This window comes from Lepidochelys olivacea, assembly GCF_965140295.1.
Source record: "Lepidochelys olivacea isolate rLepOli2 genome assembly, chromosome: 1".
Classification (NCBI taxonomy): domain Eukaryota; kingdom Metazoa; phylum Chordata; order Testudines; family Cheloniidae; genus Lepidochelys; species Lepidochelys olivacea.
The window spans coordinates 275,528,333-275,546,173 of record NC_140411.1 but is presented as its reverse complement, the minus strand read 5'-3'; positions in this window follow the sequence as shown (position 1 = coordinate 275,546,173).

Here is a 17,841-nt window from a genome sequence, read left to right as displayed (position 1 = left end):
GGTCACATAGACCTGTCTCATCTAGATGTTGGTATGAATCAGTTTTGTGCCCTGGTGCAGTGCCCTGTACATCATCCTCATTTTCTCTTAAGCTTCAGTTCCTGGCTATCTCCATCATTTTCTCCTCTCTTCTGCAGGGACTCGCTTCCCTTCTTTTCCTCCTCTCCATCCCATTCTCTGCCTCTTTTTCCTCCTCATTCTCCAGTACAGCGAGGCTGTTATTCAACTCAATTTCACCACTGCTAGCTGGTCTCTTCCTCTGCCTTGTCTTCATGATCACATGCTTTCAAGGATCCCACTCCTCTTCTGGCAGTCCACCTTCCAGGTCGTTTTGTTAAGCAGGTGTCCACACATCTTGAGTTGTCTGTATTACCTCCTCTCCTGCATTATAGCTTCAAATACCTGTCTGAATTCAATCGCTGTCTCCAGCTGCATCGCTAATCCTTGAATCTTGCCTGTGATGAGCTCTATCAGGTGACATTTAGTGCATAAGTAGCTTCTATCAGATGCCCACTCAAAGATGATGTGCATCCCACAGCTTCTGCATCCCACCATCTTTTGTCTTCTCTACTCCTCAGATCACTTATAATACTATCTCAGTAGCCATCTTCTCTTCCTAGTCCCTATGGAAAAGAAAAGGAAGGGGAGGAGAAAAAATCCCCCCAAAACTCCCACTTAAAAACTCCTACTGGAACTCTGCTTTTAGCTGCTAGCTGTTCACATAACCCAAGCCCATTCAGAAGACTATATGCTAGCAAAAGAAAGCAGTGTGGATGTTAGCTTTAAGGACGCTTCACTTCTTTGCTCACTGTGTGCATGCATTTCTGCATATACTTCCTTGCATGTCTTTCTTCCTATGCTATTATTTTGCATTTAACAGTGTAACAACAATTTAACTCTGTAAAACATTTCCAGACTGAATTTTGTGAAAGGCGCTATAAAAATAAAGGTTTTTTTCTTTCATTTTTTTTCCAGAAATTTTGTCGTTTGGCACATTACCACTTTTCAGAAAGTTTAAAGCGCAGTCACCTAGAACACAGAATCCCCAACCCCACCTCAAGCATCACAAAACAACAAATTTTAAATAATTCAACATAATTGTAGTAAAATAAGTAGAAAATATTTCCACCCATGCTTAAACATAACTAAAGAAAGTCTGTGATCGTAGTTTTGCCTCAAACTTGAACTGTTTTCCATAATTATATTTTGATTATTTTGCCCAATTTATCTTCATAAGTCTCTTTTCCCTATATAAGTGTGCTGGAGTTATCCATTTGAATGGCATAATATACTATAATTTGATCTGTGTGAAAGAATTCTTACTGTTGGCAACAAGCATGAAAATCATGTTTGTGCAACTTCATTAAAAAAAGCACTTATTTATATTGATTTAGGGATTTTTTTTTGCACCAACTTCTGTAGAAAGAAAAGCCAGAGTGAGCTCTTGTGTGTTAAACTGCTTTGTAACTTTCCAAACTAGAGTGTGTCCCTCTGCTTTAATTTCCTGTGCCTGGTCTCACAGCCTGGTCTCTGGATGCTGAAAAGAACAATCACAGGAAGAGTCCTGCTAAGACTCTGCAGTGCCCGGATGGACCATGCCCAGTGTAGATGGACTCCTCAGACAATTTAGCTGCCAAACTTGTACAAGTCTCTACTGAGCTCATGTGAACTGCAATTTTCAGAGGCTAATAACTTTACCAACTTAAAATGTTTTTCCCCACAGGCTCAGCAGATGGCAACCCAAGTGTTAAGCGTCAAGTCCCTGCTCCAAAGCACAGAGGAACTAGACATTGACAAAATGATTGTAAATTTGTTGGATTTTTTTTAATATGGGCAAAAAATATTTTCCCTTAACCTTGTTCTAAGAAATGGCTGAACCATTTTTGCTGGGAGGAAAAATAAAGTAAAAAGACTGAAGCAGACACCTGGCATGTAAAATCTCAGCCCAAATGGTTAAGGTTCAGCAAAGTTATAAGGAACTAAAAAACAAGGTCTTATAATAGAAAGTTTTTGGGTACTATAGATGTCACTGTCTATAATAAGCTTTCTTTCACATAGCTCCAAAGTCAACACTATTTTAATATTGCCACTGATAATGGTGGATCCTTTAAATGAAAGTGCCTGGAAAGCAAGCAAAGCTGTTTTGAGATACTGCTGCACTCCATAGGCCTGCCTTTTAAAATTAATTTGTCAGGACTTAAGTTTTTGGTGGTGAGATGACAGAGAGACAGAATCCATACGTTATTAGTTTGCTTTCCTTTGTGATGCTTTCTAAGTGTAACATTCCATTTATCTTTATGGCTAAAAAGCTGATGTAACAAATAGTAACTACGTGCCTATTATGAGCTCAGGAAAGACCTGAAATGGATTTTCAAGCTATAAATCAACTTATTGCTTCAAAAAGGGACACTTGCTATTGATTTTTCAAGGTAATTTTGTTCAGACATACATTGAGCTATAGCATCGAGCTATGTAACAGTCCATGCTGCAAAACTACAAAATTAAATATCTCTAAGACTGAATTTATCACAAACCTTCAATTTTACTTCAAACAGAACTGTTTGCATGTAAAAAGTATTAATTTTAAATTTAAATGACTTTTGGATTACCAAAATTATACTGCATTTTACTTCTTCAGCGCATTGTGCAGATAGCTACATAGCTAGAATCCACCTGGGATTGGAGAGTTTAAAAATATAATCTAAACCAGTTGCTTGTGGCCCTAATAAAGTAGGAGAAAGTGCCCAAATGATAAGTGCAAGTTTCAACAAAAACCAACTACGGAGACACCATTTTTTAATACCTCCCCTCCATTTAGCATTCATCCCAAATAGATTTTAATGAAGATATACTACGTGAGAAAATACTATGCAATGGGTATGTAAGGATGAGTGAGGGGAACAATAGCCCATCCACCCCTTCTCCCTCACTGAAAAGCCAGACTGAGTTTCCACTCATCTAACTAGTTTGGGGCATCAGAGCTCCACCATGGCTCCCCTTCCTCTTTGGCTGGTGTGGCAAAAGTTCTCGCTCCTGTTCCAACATACTTTACCTACTGACTGTACCAGCCACAGAAAAATCCCATAATAAGGCCCGTATCCTTGACACTGGCTCAGCTCTGCTTGGTGCAGGACTTGACATGGTGGGTGGGTGCAGATTCCTTGCCAGAGAGCTGATACTGAGTTATGGAAGCCTAAAGCCACTGTGACATCAGACAGGATGTACGGTCACCTTCAGTCCACTGACTGTGAGCAGAACCCAGGTCAGAATCAGTATTTAAATTAAGAGCTTGATACTGCTTGCAGGCAAGGATAGAGGTCTAATTCTGATATTCACAGAATCATAGAAGTGTAGGTCTGGAAGGGACCTTGAGAGATCTTCTAGTCCAGTTTTCTGCATTCATGTCAAGACTAAATATTATCTAGACCATCTAACTGCTAACCTGCTCTTAAAAATCTCCACAACCTCCCTAAGCAATTTATTCCAGTGCATAACTACCCTGAAAATTAGGAAGTTTTTCCTAATGTCCAACCTAAACCACCTTTGTTGCAATTTAAGCCAACTGCTTCTTGTCCTATCTTCGGAAGTTAATGAGAACAATTTACCTCCCTCCTACTTGTAACAACCTTTTACATACTTGAAAACTGTTATGTCATATGAAAACTGTTATGTCATAGAATCATAGAATATCAGGGTTGGAAGGGACCTCAGGAAGTCATCTAGTCCAACCCCCTGCTCAAAGCAGGACCAATTTCCAACTAAATCATCCCAGCCAGGGCTTTGTCAAGCCTGACCTTGAAAACCTCAAAGGAAGGAGATTCCACCACCTCCCTAGGTAACGCATTCTAGTGCTTCACCACCCTCCTAGTGAAAAAGTTTTTCCTAATATCCAACCTAAACCTCCCCCACTACAACTTGAGACCATTACTCCTCATTCTGTCATCTGCTACCACTGAGAACAGTCTAGAACCATCCTCTTTGGAACCTCCTTTCAGGTAGTTGAAAGCAGCTATCAAATCCCCCCTCATTCTTCTCTTCTGCAGACTAAACAATCCCAGTTCCCTCAGCCTCTCCTCATAAGTCATGTGTTCCAGTCTCCTATTCATTTTTGTTGCCCTTCGTTGGACTCTCTCCAATTTATCCACATCCTTCTTGTAGTGTGGGGCCCAAAACTGGACACAGTATTCCAGATGAGGCCTCACCAATGTCGAATAGAGGGGGACGATCATGTCCCTCGATCTGCTGACAATGTCCCTACTTATACAGCCCAAAATGCCATTAGACTTTTTGACAACAAAGGCACATTGTTGACTCATATCCAGATTCTCATCCACTGTAACCCCGTAGGTCTTTTTCTGTAGAACTGCTGCCTAGTCTGTAGCAGTGCATGGGATTCTTCCATCCTAAGTGCAGGACTCTGCACCTGTCTTTGTTGAACCTCATCAGATTTCTTTTGGCCCAATCCTCCAATTTGTCCAGGTCCCTCTCTATCCTATCCCTACTCTCCAGCGTATCTACCATTCCTCCGAGTTTAGTGTCATCTGCAAACTTCTTGAGGGTGTAGTCCACGCCATCCTCCAGATCATTAATGATGATATTGAACAAAACCAGCCCCAGGACCGACCCTTGGGGCACTCCGCTTGATACCAACTGCCAACTAGACATCGAGCCGTCGATCACTACCTGTTGAGCCTGATGATCTAGTCAGCTTTCTATCCACCTTATAGTCCATTCATCCAGCCCATATTTCTTTAACTTGATGGCAAGAACACTGTGGGAGACCATGTCAAAAGCTTTACTAAAGTCAAGGAATATCATGTCCACTGCTTTCCCCTCATCCACAGAGCCAATTATCTTGTCATAGAAGGCAATTAGATTAGTCAGGCATGACTTGCCCTTGGTGAATCCATGCTGACTGTTCCTGATCACTTTCCTCTCCTCTAAGTGCTTCAGAATTGATTCTTTGAGGACCTGCTCCATGATTTTTTCAGGGACTGAGGTGAGGTTGACTGGCCTGTAGTTCCCCGGATCCTCCTTCTTCCCTTTTCTAAAGATGGGCACTACATTAGCCTTTTTCCCGTCATCCGGGACCTTCCCCGATCGCCATGAGTTTTCAAAGATGTCCCTTCTCCGTCTTCTCCTCTCCAAACTAAGCAAACCAAATTTTTTCAATCTTCTGTCATAGGTCACGTTTTCTAGACATTTAATCATTTTTGTTGCTTTTCTCTGGACTTTCTCCAATTAGTTCATATCTTTCCTGAAATGTGGCGCCCAGAACTGGACACAATTCCCCAGTTGAGGCCTAATCAGTGCAGAGTAGAGCAGAAGAATTACTTCTCATGTCTTGCTAACACTCCTGCTAATACATCCCAGAATGATGTTTGCTTTTTTCGCAACAGTTTTATACTGTTGACTCATATTTAGCTTGTGATCTGCTATGACCCCCGATTCCTTTCTGCAGTATTCCTTCCAAAGCAGTTATTCCCCATTTCATATGTCTGCAACTGATTGGTCCCTCCTAAGTGGAGTACTTTGCATTTGTCCTCATTGAATTTCATCCTATTTACTTCAGAGCATTTCTCCAGTTTGTCCACATCATTTTGAATTTTAATTCTACCCTCCAAAGCACTTGCAACCGCTCCCAGTTAGGTATCATCCGCAAACATTATAAGTGTATCTCTATGCCATTATCTAAATCATTGATGAAGATATTGAACAGAGCCAGACCCAGGACTGATCCCTGCAGGCCCCAATTAGTATGCCCTTCCAGCCTGACTGTGAACCACTGATAACTACTCTCTGGAAATGATTTTCCAACCAGTTATGCACCCACCTTATAGTAGCTCCATCTAGGTTGTATTTCCCTAGTTTGTTTATGAGAAGGTCATGCAAGACAGTATCAAAAACTTTACTAAAGTCAAGATATACCACATCTACCGCTTCCCCCCCATCCACAATGCTTGTTACCCTGTCAAAGAAAGCTATCAGGTTGGTTTGACATGATTTGTTCTTGACAAATCCATGCTGACTGTTACTTATTACCTTATTATCTTCTAGGTGTTTGCAAATTGATTGCTTAATTATTTGCTCCATTATCTTTCTGGGTACTGAAGTTAAGTTGACTGGTCTGTAATTCCCTGGTTTGTCCTTATTCCCCTTTTTATAGATGGACACTATATTTGCCCTTTTCCAGTCTTCTAGAATCTCTCCCATCTTCCATGACTTTTCAAAGATAATTGCTCTTTGTCAGCTCCATGAGCATTTCACCAAGCCCAGGTGACTTGAAGACATCTAACTTAAAGTAATTTTTAACTTGTTCTTTTCCTGTTTTAATCTCTGATCCTACCTCACTTTCACTGGTGTTCATTAAGTTAGATGTCCAAACTTTTTGGTGAAAACTGAAGCATAAAAGTTATTTAACACTTCTGCTATTTCCACATTTTCTGTTATTGTCTCCTCTCCTCCCACCGCCCCATGTTAAGTAATGGGCCTACCCGTCCTCAGTCTTCCTCTTGCTTCTAATATATTTGCAGAATGTTTCCTTTTTACCCTTTATGTCTCTAGCTAGTTTAATCTCATTTTGTGCCTTGGCCTTTCTAATTTTGTACCTACATATTTCTGTTATTTGTTTATACTCCTCTTTTGTAATTTGTCCTAGTTTCCACTTTTTCTAGGACTCTTTTTCAGATCACTGAAGATCTCCTGGTTAAGCCAGGGAGGTCTCTTGCCATACTTCCTATCTTTTCTATGCAGTGGAAATAATGTCCCTTAATAATGTCTCTTTGAAAAACTATCAGCTCTCCTGAACTGTTTTTCCCCTTAGACTTGTCTCCCATGAGATCTTACGTACCAGCTTCCTGAGTTTGCTAAAGTCTGCCTTCTTGAAATCCATTATGTTTATTGCACTGTTTTCCCTCCTACCATTCTTTAGAATCATGAACTCTACCATTCCATGATCACTTTCACCCAAGCTGCCTTCCACTTTCAAATTGTCTGGAAATTCAGGAAGAAAAAGTGTTTTGAGTAGGAACACCCCGCTGAATGCCACAACATGTATGTACAACTCCATACGCACATATTGCATAGTCTGTTGCAAAATCTAAGGGAGATGAAGCCATAAATGAGTGATAGACCAGCTTTGGATCCTCACTTTGGGCAAGAGGGACAATGTGGTGCACATTGGACAGGACTTTAGGAACATCCTGCTCTGCAGAAGTCTAACTTGATTTTTTGGGGAATTGTATATATAATTAAAAGAAACACGTGCTTTACATTTTGAGAGCAAGAAAGTGGTTTTGCATATTTCAATATGAGAAACAAGCAGCATCCTGGAATTTTAGTGAAAAGTCAAATGTTAGGGATATGAGATCAAGTGATATGTATCCAAACTTTCTCAGAGTTGAGGCATATAGGGTTTTGGCTTGGCCTATTAGTGAGATATAAGCCCGCTGTAAAGTTTAAACCTTTATTTGAACTACACTATAGGGTAGAATGTTTGGTTCTAGAGCATTGGTTCAGGTAATCACTACTACAAAGTTGAACACAATATTGTGTTTTTGAAAGGGCAGAATATTGAACTTCACGCTTCCTTCAGCAGACACGAAATCAGATTCATAAGCTAACTTCTAATACAACATTGTGCCTAGAAGGTTTTTTAAATTAGTCTGCATGCTCATGCCATAAAATGCAACATAGTTTGAGACAGGATTACAGAATGGATTTGATGTATCAGCTGGTTTGACTGCCATCATAACTCTAATCCCATTACTGAGGGGATTTTCAGGGACAGAAATAATGAGCCTTTGCTTGCTGTGCTGCTAGTTAATGAAATGCATTATGTCACCAGAGTCAGTTACTGCCTATTATAATCTCAGAGATGGCTGATCATTTTGACTGTCTTTAATTTAATAACATGCTGTTTGTCAGTTTGATGGGACCCTCAATTAGCATCTACCAGGTCCACTCAATTCCACTCTTCCTAAACAAAATGATGGTACCTTAATTAAAAAAGAACTTCAACATTTATTAGTGTCAAAACAATGTAAAAGCCTGGCACATTTTGGTTCTCAGGGTGTAAAGAAAACACCAAATCAATTTATCTTCAGGGACATGTAAAACCATCCCGCCGCCCCAGATGTGGCTTCTATGGCTTCTAGATTGGTTTCCCTAGCTTAGGGAAGACAAAACCCATGGTACAGATCCCAAACTTAAATTCAGTTATGTGCAATGTTTTATTGGACTCAGTAGCTTGAGCCTCTTCTTTTGTGGAGGAGGAAACAGCACAATGTGCTAGAAGGGGGACTCAGAATTGGATTTAAACCATCTACGTTCTCCACCAGTCCTAGACTTGCTGCTTTGCAAATCTTGTCTCCTATATAACAAAGCAACCCCAGTGCTGCTCTAAATTACACTAGCTGTCAATAGCCCCAAGGAATTTCTATGGCAGTCAGGGACCACTAGTGTACAGGGAAGCACCCACAGTGCCTCATTTTCCCCAACCACTGGGTGTTTTAGGCCACTGCAAAATTGCTTTAGGGTCATTTTGCATTAGTCAAGTGGTGCAAAGGAGCCCTAATGCAGCTAAGACTTGGGACCAAAATCTTTTCCATCACGTTCTTATCTAGATGGTTAACTTTCATAATATCATCTCGAGATACATCTACTATCTGCCAATGCACACCTACGGTATATGCTGTGAAAATGAAATGATCTTTATTGCAACTTTAAGCGTTTAGCACACAGTTGGTACTATACAAGTATTAATGAGGTTGAAATGATAAACATATAAAAGTCTTTTATATGTCTTTAGATAGATAGGCTATAGCATTTGATAGTAATTGTATGTTATTTGAGCATTAATAAGACCATTCAGTAATGTAACCTGTATGTATATAGCAGGAGGGCAGAGCTACAGTTTTTAGAAACCTTAACTCCCCATTTACTGACATCAAGTAAAGAACAGTTTGGGGGCTCAATAATGCCTTATGGCCCAGCCCTGCATTGTGCACAGTGCAGTGCTATGCAACCCTAAGAAAGAGATTAGAGGAATTCTGACCCTGAGTTCCCTAGCACACATACATCTCCCTCGGCATATTCTCTGTAGAAATAATGGGGATAGGACTATAGTGCTCCCCTCTTCTTGGCTCTCCTCCTCCTTTTTGGGTATCTTGTGCCCCTGGTTGCACACGGAAAGAATAGGGTATATGTTCCATGGAATACAGGTACTTCAATTAAGCCTCACTGTTGCACAAGGGTGATATGAAGACTGAGGTTTTTGAATCCTCTAGCTACCCCGTTCTCCCCACTCTATGCACCTGCAGAGGAGCAGGACACACTCTGGCTCACTGTGAGAAACGTATTCTAGCAAGCATTTGAATTTGGAACTTGTTTCATCTTATAGAATAACAAGTTGTGCACCGGGGGAGTTTTTGCTTGTAAATTTGATTGTTTATCTGTACAAGTGAGCATATGCAAAAACTGCACATGCATACAGGTTTGCATACCAAAATCACTATTGACCTAATGTAGTATTTGGCTTAAATTTACATCGGACAGACATACACACAGTAGCAGAGATCTGAGTGTGGTTTGATCACTTATTCATTTTCAAGAACAAACTGGAAGGGTTGAAAATGTTCCTTAATCGAGTATGGTGCCTTCCAGAAAACACAGGCACAGATATTATAATGAGACACAAAAGCAAGTGCATTAAACTTGGGCAGCCGTGGGTTATGTGCACAAGAGTCTTAACTTCTGATTTTCGTCTACTAGTGGCACTATTTTTTACTGGAAAATTAAGAAAACATATAACTTGGTCATGAGTATAGAATCATAGAAATGTACAGCTGGAAGGGACCTCAAAAGGTCATTTAATTTATCTCCTCAAATATACCTAGACCATCCCTGACAGGTGTTTGTCACCGTCCTCTTTATAACAACCCTTAACATATTTGAAGACTTATCAGGTCCTCCTTCAGTCTTCTTTTTTCAAGACTAAACATGCCCATTTTTTAACCTTTCCTCATAAGTCACTAAACCTTCACTAAACCTTTTATCATTTTTGTTGCTCTCCTCTGCACTCTCTCCAATTTGTTCACATCTTTCCTAACGTGTAGAACAAATTGGACATAGTACTCCAGTTGAGGCCTCACCAATGTTGAGTAAAGAGGCACAATGACCTCCTGTGTCTTACATATGACACTCCTGTTAATACACCCCAGAACTATGTTAGCATTTTTCACAACTGCACCACACTGTTGGCTCAGATTCAATTTGTGATCCACTATTACCCTAGATCCTTTTCATCAGTACTACTGCCTAGCCAATTATTCCCCATTTTGTATTTGCACAGTTTATTTTCCCTTCCTAAATATAATATTAATTTGCTCTGACCTGCACCTGAGTTGTACCCAGGAGCACACATCAAAGCACAAGTTCACCAGCCATATTCTGTGTAGGAGTTATTTGCAAAGCTAAAAAAACTCACTATACTACTGTAAGAAACAGTTCTGTCTTCATCTGTAGTAATATAACTACCCTCACTTGCACCCTGGTTTCCCACTCCTTTGAAAATGCCCAGCGGCATTTGTTGTATTTTTTTATGTATGCATAAAATCCCAATTGCACTCCAACTCTTTGACAATATATTCCTTTGTCTGAACAGTGTAAGATGTAGTTGACTACACAATACAGACACATGCTTTACAGATCCCTTTTTCCCTTGGAAGTTCTCTCCCATCCAAATACTGACCAAGTCCAGTCTAGGGTTTTTTTTAAAATAATTAAGAAAGATCAGGCATATCAGGGCCAGTACACCCTCACTTTTGCAACCACTGTTCCCTCTAAGCTGTGTGCGTGTGCGCGCACACACAGATCATAAACCCTGCGCACATGGCGAAACACCGCACGCACAAAAATTTGCACAGAAGAAATTTTTTGTGCACCCCGCCTGTCAAAAATTAGATGGAATATTGCATGCAACTGCTGCCTCTTAAAATGCAAGATGTGTGGCTCCAGTAGACTCCAGGTACATTTCCTATATCATTATTTGAGTTTGCTATCGCATTAACTTTAACATTTTATAGGCCACTGCACAGGTGACAATTTAAAAATTGAAATAAAGATTATTGTTGCATGTAAAAGATATTGAGTTGTACTCATCGTTTAAAAGAGGTACATATATTTGCTTAGTGATACAGAGAAGGAATGCCAGGTCTAAAGCACCTCTTGCTGCTCTGCCAATAGCACCTGATGAATCAGTTAGGATCACTGCCATCCACTATTAGAAGACCACAAAAAAACCCAAAAAACCACCACCGGCCACATACACCATAAGGTTGTTCTGAAATTGCTTTTTGAAAGGCTATTTTTTCAAAACATGCCTCTCTGTACACATGCAATCCTTTGTGTTTATATACACAAAGAGGTAGAAATCAGAGATACATGAATGGTGTATATATTTTTATGCATATAAATATTATCATTTGTGCACACTAGTAATAACATGCTCAATGTTGTGTATACAAATAGAGACCAAGTTGAGGCCATGAGTCATATTACCTGTGAACATCTGTATCATGGTTTTACAGTGCCTGCTGAACAGTCAGTCATGACCTGATAAAGCCCTTGCAGTAGTATGCAAAGCAAGGCGTGTATTCAAGGTCCTTTCTCTTTTGCGTTCATTGTGGTAGGGCTTCTCTCAGTTGCAGTCCTTGTGCTTCGGAAGTGCAGGGACTGCTTGCTCAATGCATCACAATACACAAAGAGGGCTTGTAAAGAAAGAAAACAGGCTGCATCATTATAAAGAAAGATACAACTCACTCAGCTCCCCCTGAAATCCAGGAGCGATTGTACCTCAGCTATACACAGTCTCACCTCAAATTCCCCATGAGGTGATGCAACTTTGCTTTGCATCAGGAAAGTAGCAAACTGACACAACCTGGCCCTAGAGTCAGTAAGGCCCCTGAAGATGATACTCTGTGCCTAAAAAGATAGAGGTATATTGCAGGCAATTATATAGATCTAAAACCAGGGAAGCATATTTCATATGGCTTTACACAAAATCCTCCTCTTTTCTTCTTGTCATTTCTCTTTAGGCCCTGGTGATATACTGCAGACAGAAAAATCAAAACAAAACCCCATAATGTATTCTCAGCTTGTTTCAAAGTGTTCAAAATCTTCGTCAGCCAGCAGTGAAGTCAAAGCATTAGGTATTTTCATTTACTTCTCTAATGCTCTTCAGCACAGTACAGAGACCATTCCACTCTGCAGGGGAATACAACTAACTAATTTAAGTCCCTACTGCAGGGTTACCATGAAACCAAGCTATTCCTTTAAAAAAAACCCAAACCCTCAGAGATACTCAGATTCCCTTGAACTCACCCATAAATTTGCTGCCACTACTGTGCTGCAATTTCCCATACATCTGTCAAAATACTGGCAATATACATACAGCAGGGCAATATGCTTTGGAAAGAGTCTCAGTGGAGTCATCAGTCTAGCTCAGTGGCACTCCAGCCTCACAAAGGACATGACAAAATAATGCAGAATGGCTGTACCTTCATTTTATAACTTGTGGGTTTGTGTAGTAATTCTAACAGAAGGTTCTGAAAGCTGTTTGCTTACTTGCAGAGGGACAGACAGTTAATTGTCACTTGCTTTTCCCCAATTCTCTTCAGTTATCTCAGTTGATTTCCTGCAGATAGCCACTGAAAATCTACAATATCTGGCCAAAAACCTCTAGTCCTTACTCTGAAAGAACTCCCATTAACTTCAAAAGCATGCATTTGCTCTCAATTATACAATAAAATTTTCCTCATAATTGGTTTCAATGGGACTACCTATGGAGCAAGGAACTGCTCTTCCAGCTGGTTGGTGGCAGAATCAGATGATGTACTTAAGACTTCATATACCGCTTTTAAGCTTGATTGTCAGTATGCAGTATCTTACCTTTGCTAAACCGACAATGGGACTACCAGCAAATGTTCTGTACAATGTCAGTAGTTGTTTTAAGGATAAAACTGGGGATGTGTCTTCCCACTAATCTGTGACCCTTCTTAGCTCTCCTCTGTATTTAAAACAAAAACAACAACAATTTTGTTCATTCAATGTTAAGTTAGTTATTAAAAAGCTACCTATACAAAGCTTATGCCAGTTAATTTTAAGAATTCTAAAGCAAAGGACCTCTCCTGTTTTTTTGAAAAATCCATGCATTCCTTTGTCAAATGCATCCCATGCTCACATGAAAAATCTCAGCATTTGGTGGCTCCCTAGAAAGTTTTCACAAACCACTTGAGGGCTGCAGTTTCCAATCTAAGAACCTCTATGTCACCAAACCCTGTTGTTCCTCAATACGTCTAATGTTAATTCCCATAATTGGAATTTGAATTATGTTTCTCCTCCTTCCTATTGCAACTCCGGACCCCACATCCTCTGTTCTCACTCTCCAGGGTAAGTTCCTTGATCCCATTTCAAGACTCTCTAAACCTTTATTACTAAACTGAAAATTCCCTTAAATATCTGAAACTTTGCTTGGGAAATGCAATAAATTAAGGTGACAACAAGGACCCGTGCAGAGTCTTGCACTTAGGAAGGAAAAATCCCATGCACTGCTACATACTAGGGACTGAGTGGGTAGGCAACAGTTCTGCAAAAAAGGACCTAAGGGTTACAGTTGACGAGAAGCGGGATGTGAGTCAGCAGTGTGCCCTTGTTGCCAAGAAGGCTAATGGCATTTTGGGCTGTATAAGTAGGAGCATTGCCAGCAGATCGAGGGCCGTGATCATTCCCCTCTATTCAGCATTGGTGAGGCCTCATCTGAAGTACTGTGTCCAGTTTTGGGCCCCACACTACAAGAAGGATGTGGATAAATTGGAAAGAGTCCAGCAGAGGGCAACAGAAATGATTAGGGGGATGGAGCACATGATTTATGAGGAGTAGCTGAGGGAACTAGGATTATTTAGTCTGCAGAAGAGAAGAATGGGGGGGAATTTGATAGCTGCTTTCAACTACCTGAAAGGGGGTTCCAAAGAGGATGGATCTAGACTGTTCTCAGTGGTACCAGATGTTAGAACCAGGAGTAATCGTCTCAAGTTGCAGTGGGGGAGATTTAGGTTGGATATTAGGAAACTTCTTCACTAGGAGGGTGGTGAAGCACTGGAATGCGTTACCTAGGGAGGTGGTGGAATCTCCTTCCTTAGAGGTTTTTAAGGTCAGGCTTGACAAAGCCCTGGCTGGGATGATTTAGCTGGGGATTAGGTCCTACTCTGAGCAGGAGATTGGACTAGACGACCTCCTGAGGTCCCTTCCAACCCTCATATTCTATGATTCTATAAACTGGAGAATAGAATTGAGAAAAAATATTTTTCTCCCTCTTAAAAATAATGAACGCTGTGTATGAGTAAGAATTCAGAAGCATGGGGACTTTAAAAAAAAGTTTACTTTTTAAGGGGTCTCTTAAACAAGTGACATTGGGAGGAGAGGAGATGGAACCAAAATGGAACCAGATCACTGGCACTTAAAATTAAAAAGGTCATAGAGCAGTTTTTAAACTAAGGGCTGAGGGAAAGCCAACATGTGCTGAAGAGCACATGGTTTAGACAGAGACATCCCTTAGGGGAGCATCTATTAATGGAGATTTTCTATGTCCTAGTACAGAGGAGAGGATGGAAGATGATAAAATATGGGTAGGATCTGATGAGAAACAGTCAATGAAAAAGAGTCCTATTCAATTACATCATGTAATGGTAAACAGCTAACAAGTGACAAGTTCTTAAAGTGCTTACATGCAAATGTTAGAAGTCTAAATAATAAGATGGGTGAACTAGAGTGCCTCATATTAAATTAAGATATTGATATAAGCAGCATCGCAGAAACTTGGTGGAATGACGATAATCAAGGGGACACAGTAATACTAGGGTATAAAAGATATCGGCAAGTCATGCTGGTGGGGGAGTGGCACTATATATGAAAGAAAGCGTAGAACCAAATGAAGTAAAAATCTTAAATAAACCAAACTGTACCACAGAATTTCTATGGATAGTAATTCCATGCTCTAATAATAAGAATATAGCAGTAGGGATATACTACTGACCACCTGACCAGGATGGTGATAGTGACTGTGAAATGCTCAGGGACTTTATACAGGCTATAAAATAAAAAACTCAATAATAATGGGGGATTTCAACTATCACCATATCGACTGGGTACATGTCACCTCAAGACGGGATGCAGAGATAAAGTTTCTCGACACCTTAAATGACTGCGTCTTGGAGCAGCTAGTCCTGGAACCCACAAGAGAAGAGGCAATTCTTGATTTAGTCCTAAGTGGAGCACAGGATTTGGTCCAAGAGGTGAATATAGCTGGGCCACTTGGTAATAGTGACCATAATATAATTAAATTTAACATCCCTGTGGCAGGGGAAACACCACAGCAGCCCAACATGGTAGCATTTAATTTCAGAAAAGGGAGCTACACAAAAATGAGGAAGTTAGTTAAAAAGAAATTAAAAAGGTACAGTGCCAAAGTGAAATCCCGCAAGCTGCATGGAAACTTTTTAATGACATCATAATAGAGGCTCATAGAATCATAGAATATCAGGATTGGAAGGGACCTCAGGAGGTCATCTAGTCCAACCCCCTGCTCAAAGCAGGACCAATCCCCAATTAAATCATCCCAGCCAGGGCTTTGTCAAGCCTGACCTTAAAAACTTCTAAGGAAGGAGATTCTACCACCTCCCTAGGTAACGCATTCCAGTGTTTCACCACCCTCATAGTGAAAAAGTTTTTCCTAATATCCAACCTAAATCTCCCCCACTGCAACTTGAGACCATTACTCCTTGTCCTGTCCTTTTCTACCACTGAGAATAGTCTAGAACCATCCTCTCTGGAACCACCTCTCAGGTAGTTGAAAGCAGCTATCAAATCCCCCCTCATTCTTCTCTTCTGCAGACTAAACAATCCCAGTTCCCTCAGCCTCTCCTCATAAGTCATGTGTTCCAGACCCCTAATCATTTTTGTTGCCCTTCGTTGGACTCTCTCCAATTTATCCACATCCTTCTTGTAGTGTGGGGCCCAAAACTGGACACAGTACTCCAGATGAGGCCTCACCAATGTCAAATAGAGGGGGACGATCACGTCCCTCGATCTGATTGCTATGCCCCTACTTATACATCCCAAAATGCTATTGGCCTTCTTGGCAACAAGGGCACACTGCTGACTCAACTTAAATGTATAGCCCAAATTAAAAAACATAGTAAGAAAACCAAAAAAGTGCCACCATGGCTAAACAACAACGTAAAAGAAGCAGTGAGAGGCAAAAAGGTATCCTTTAAAAAGTGGAAGTTAAATCCTAGTGAGGAAAATAGAAAGGTGCATAAACTCTGGCAAGTGAAGTATAAAAATACGATTAGGAAGGCCAAAAAGGAATTTGAAAAACAGCTATCCAAAGACTCAAAAACTAAAAGCAAAAACATTTTAAGTACATCAGAAGCAGGAAGCGTGCTAAACAACCAGTGTGGCCACTGGACGATCGAGATGCTAAAGAAGCCCTCAAAGACAATAAGGCCATCATGGAGAAACTAAATGAATTCTTTACTTCAGTCTTCATGGTTGAGAATGTGAGGGAGATTCCCAAACCAGAGCAATTCTTTCTAGGTTACAAATCTAAGGAACTGTTCAAGATTGAAGTGTCATTAGAGGAGGCTTTGGAACAAATTGATAAATTAAACAGCAATAAGTCACCAAGACCAGATGGTATTCACCCAAGAGTTCTGAAGGCACATAAATGTTAAACTGCAGAACTAATTGTGGGTTTGTAACTTATCATTTAAATCAGCTTCTGTTCCAAATGACTGAAGGATAGCTAATGTGACACCATTTTTTAAAAAGGGCTCCAGATGTGATCCCGGCAATTACAGGTCAGTAAGTCTGACTTCAGTACCAGGCAAATTGGTTTAAACTATAATAAAGAACAGGATTGTCAGACACATAGATGAACATAATTTATTGGGGAAGAGTCAACATAGTTTTTGTAAAGGGAAATCATGCCTCACCAATCTACTAGATTCTTTGAGGGGGTCAACAAACATGTGAACAAGGGGGATCCAGTGAATATAGTATACTTAGATTTTCAGAAAGCCTTTGACAAGGCCCTCACCAAAGGCTCTTAAGCAAAGTAAGTAGTCATGGGATAAGAGGGAAGATCCTCTCATGAACTGGTAACTGGTTAAAAGATAGGGAACAAAGAGTAGGAATAAATGGTCAGTTTTCAGAATGAAGAGAGGTAAATAGTGGTGTTCCCCAGGAGTCTCTACTGGGACCAGTCCTATTCAACATATTCATAAATGATCTGGGAAAAGGGCTAAACCATGAGGTAGCAATATTTGTAGATGATATAAAATTATTCAAGATAAGTCCAAAGCAGACTGTGAAGAGCTATAAAGGGATCTCATAAAAATGGCAGATGAAATTCAGTGTTGATAAATGCAAAGTAATGCACGTTGCAAAACATAAACCCAACTATACATATATAATGATGGGGTCTAAATTAGCTGTTACCACTCAAGAGAGAGATCTTGACATCCTTGTGGATAGTTCTCTGAAAATATCTACTCAATGTGCAGCGGCAGTCAAAAAAGCTAACAGAATGTTGGCAATCATTAAGAAAGGGATAGATAATAAGACAGAAAATATCATCTTGCCTCTATATAAATCAATGGTATGCTTACATCTTGAATACTGCATGCAGGTGTGGTTGCCCCATCTCAAAAAAGATATGTTGGAATTAGAAAAGGTTCAGAAAAGGGCAACAAAAATTATTAGAGGTATGGAACAGCTTCCATA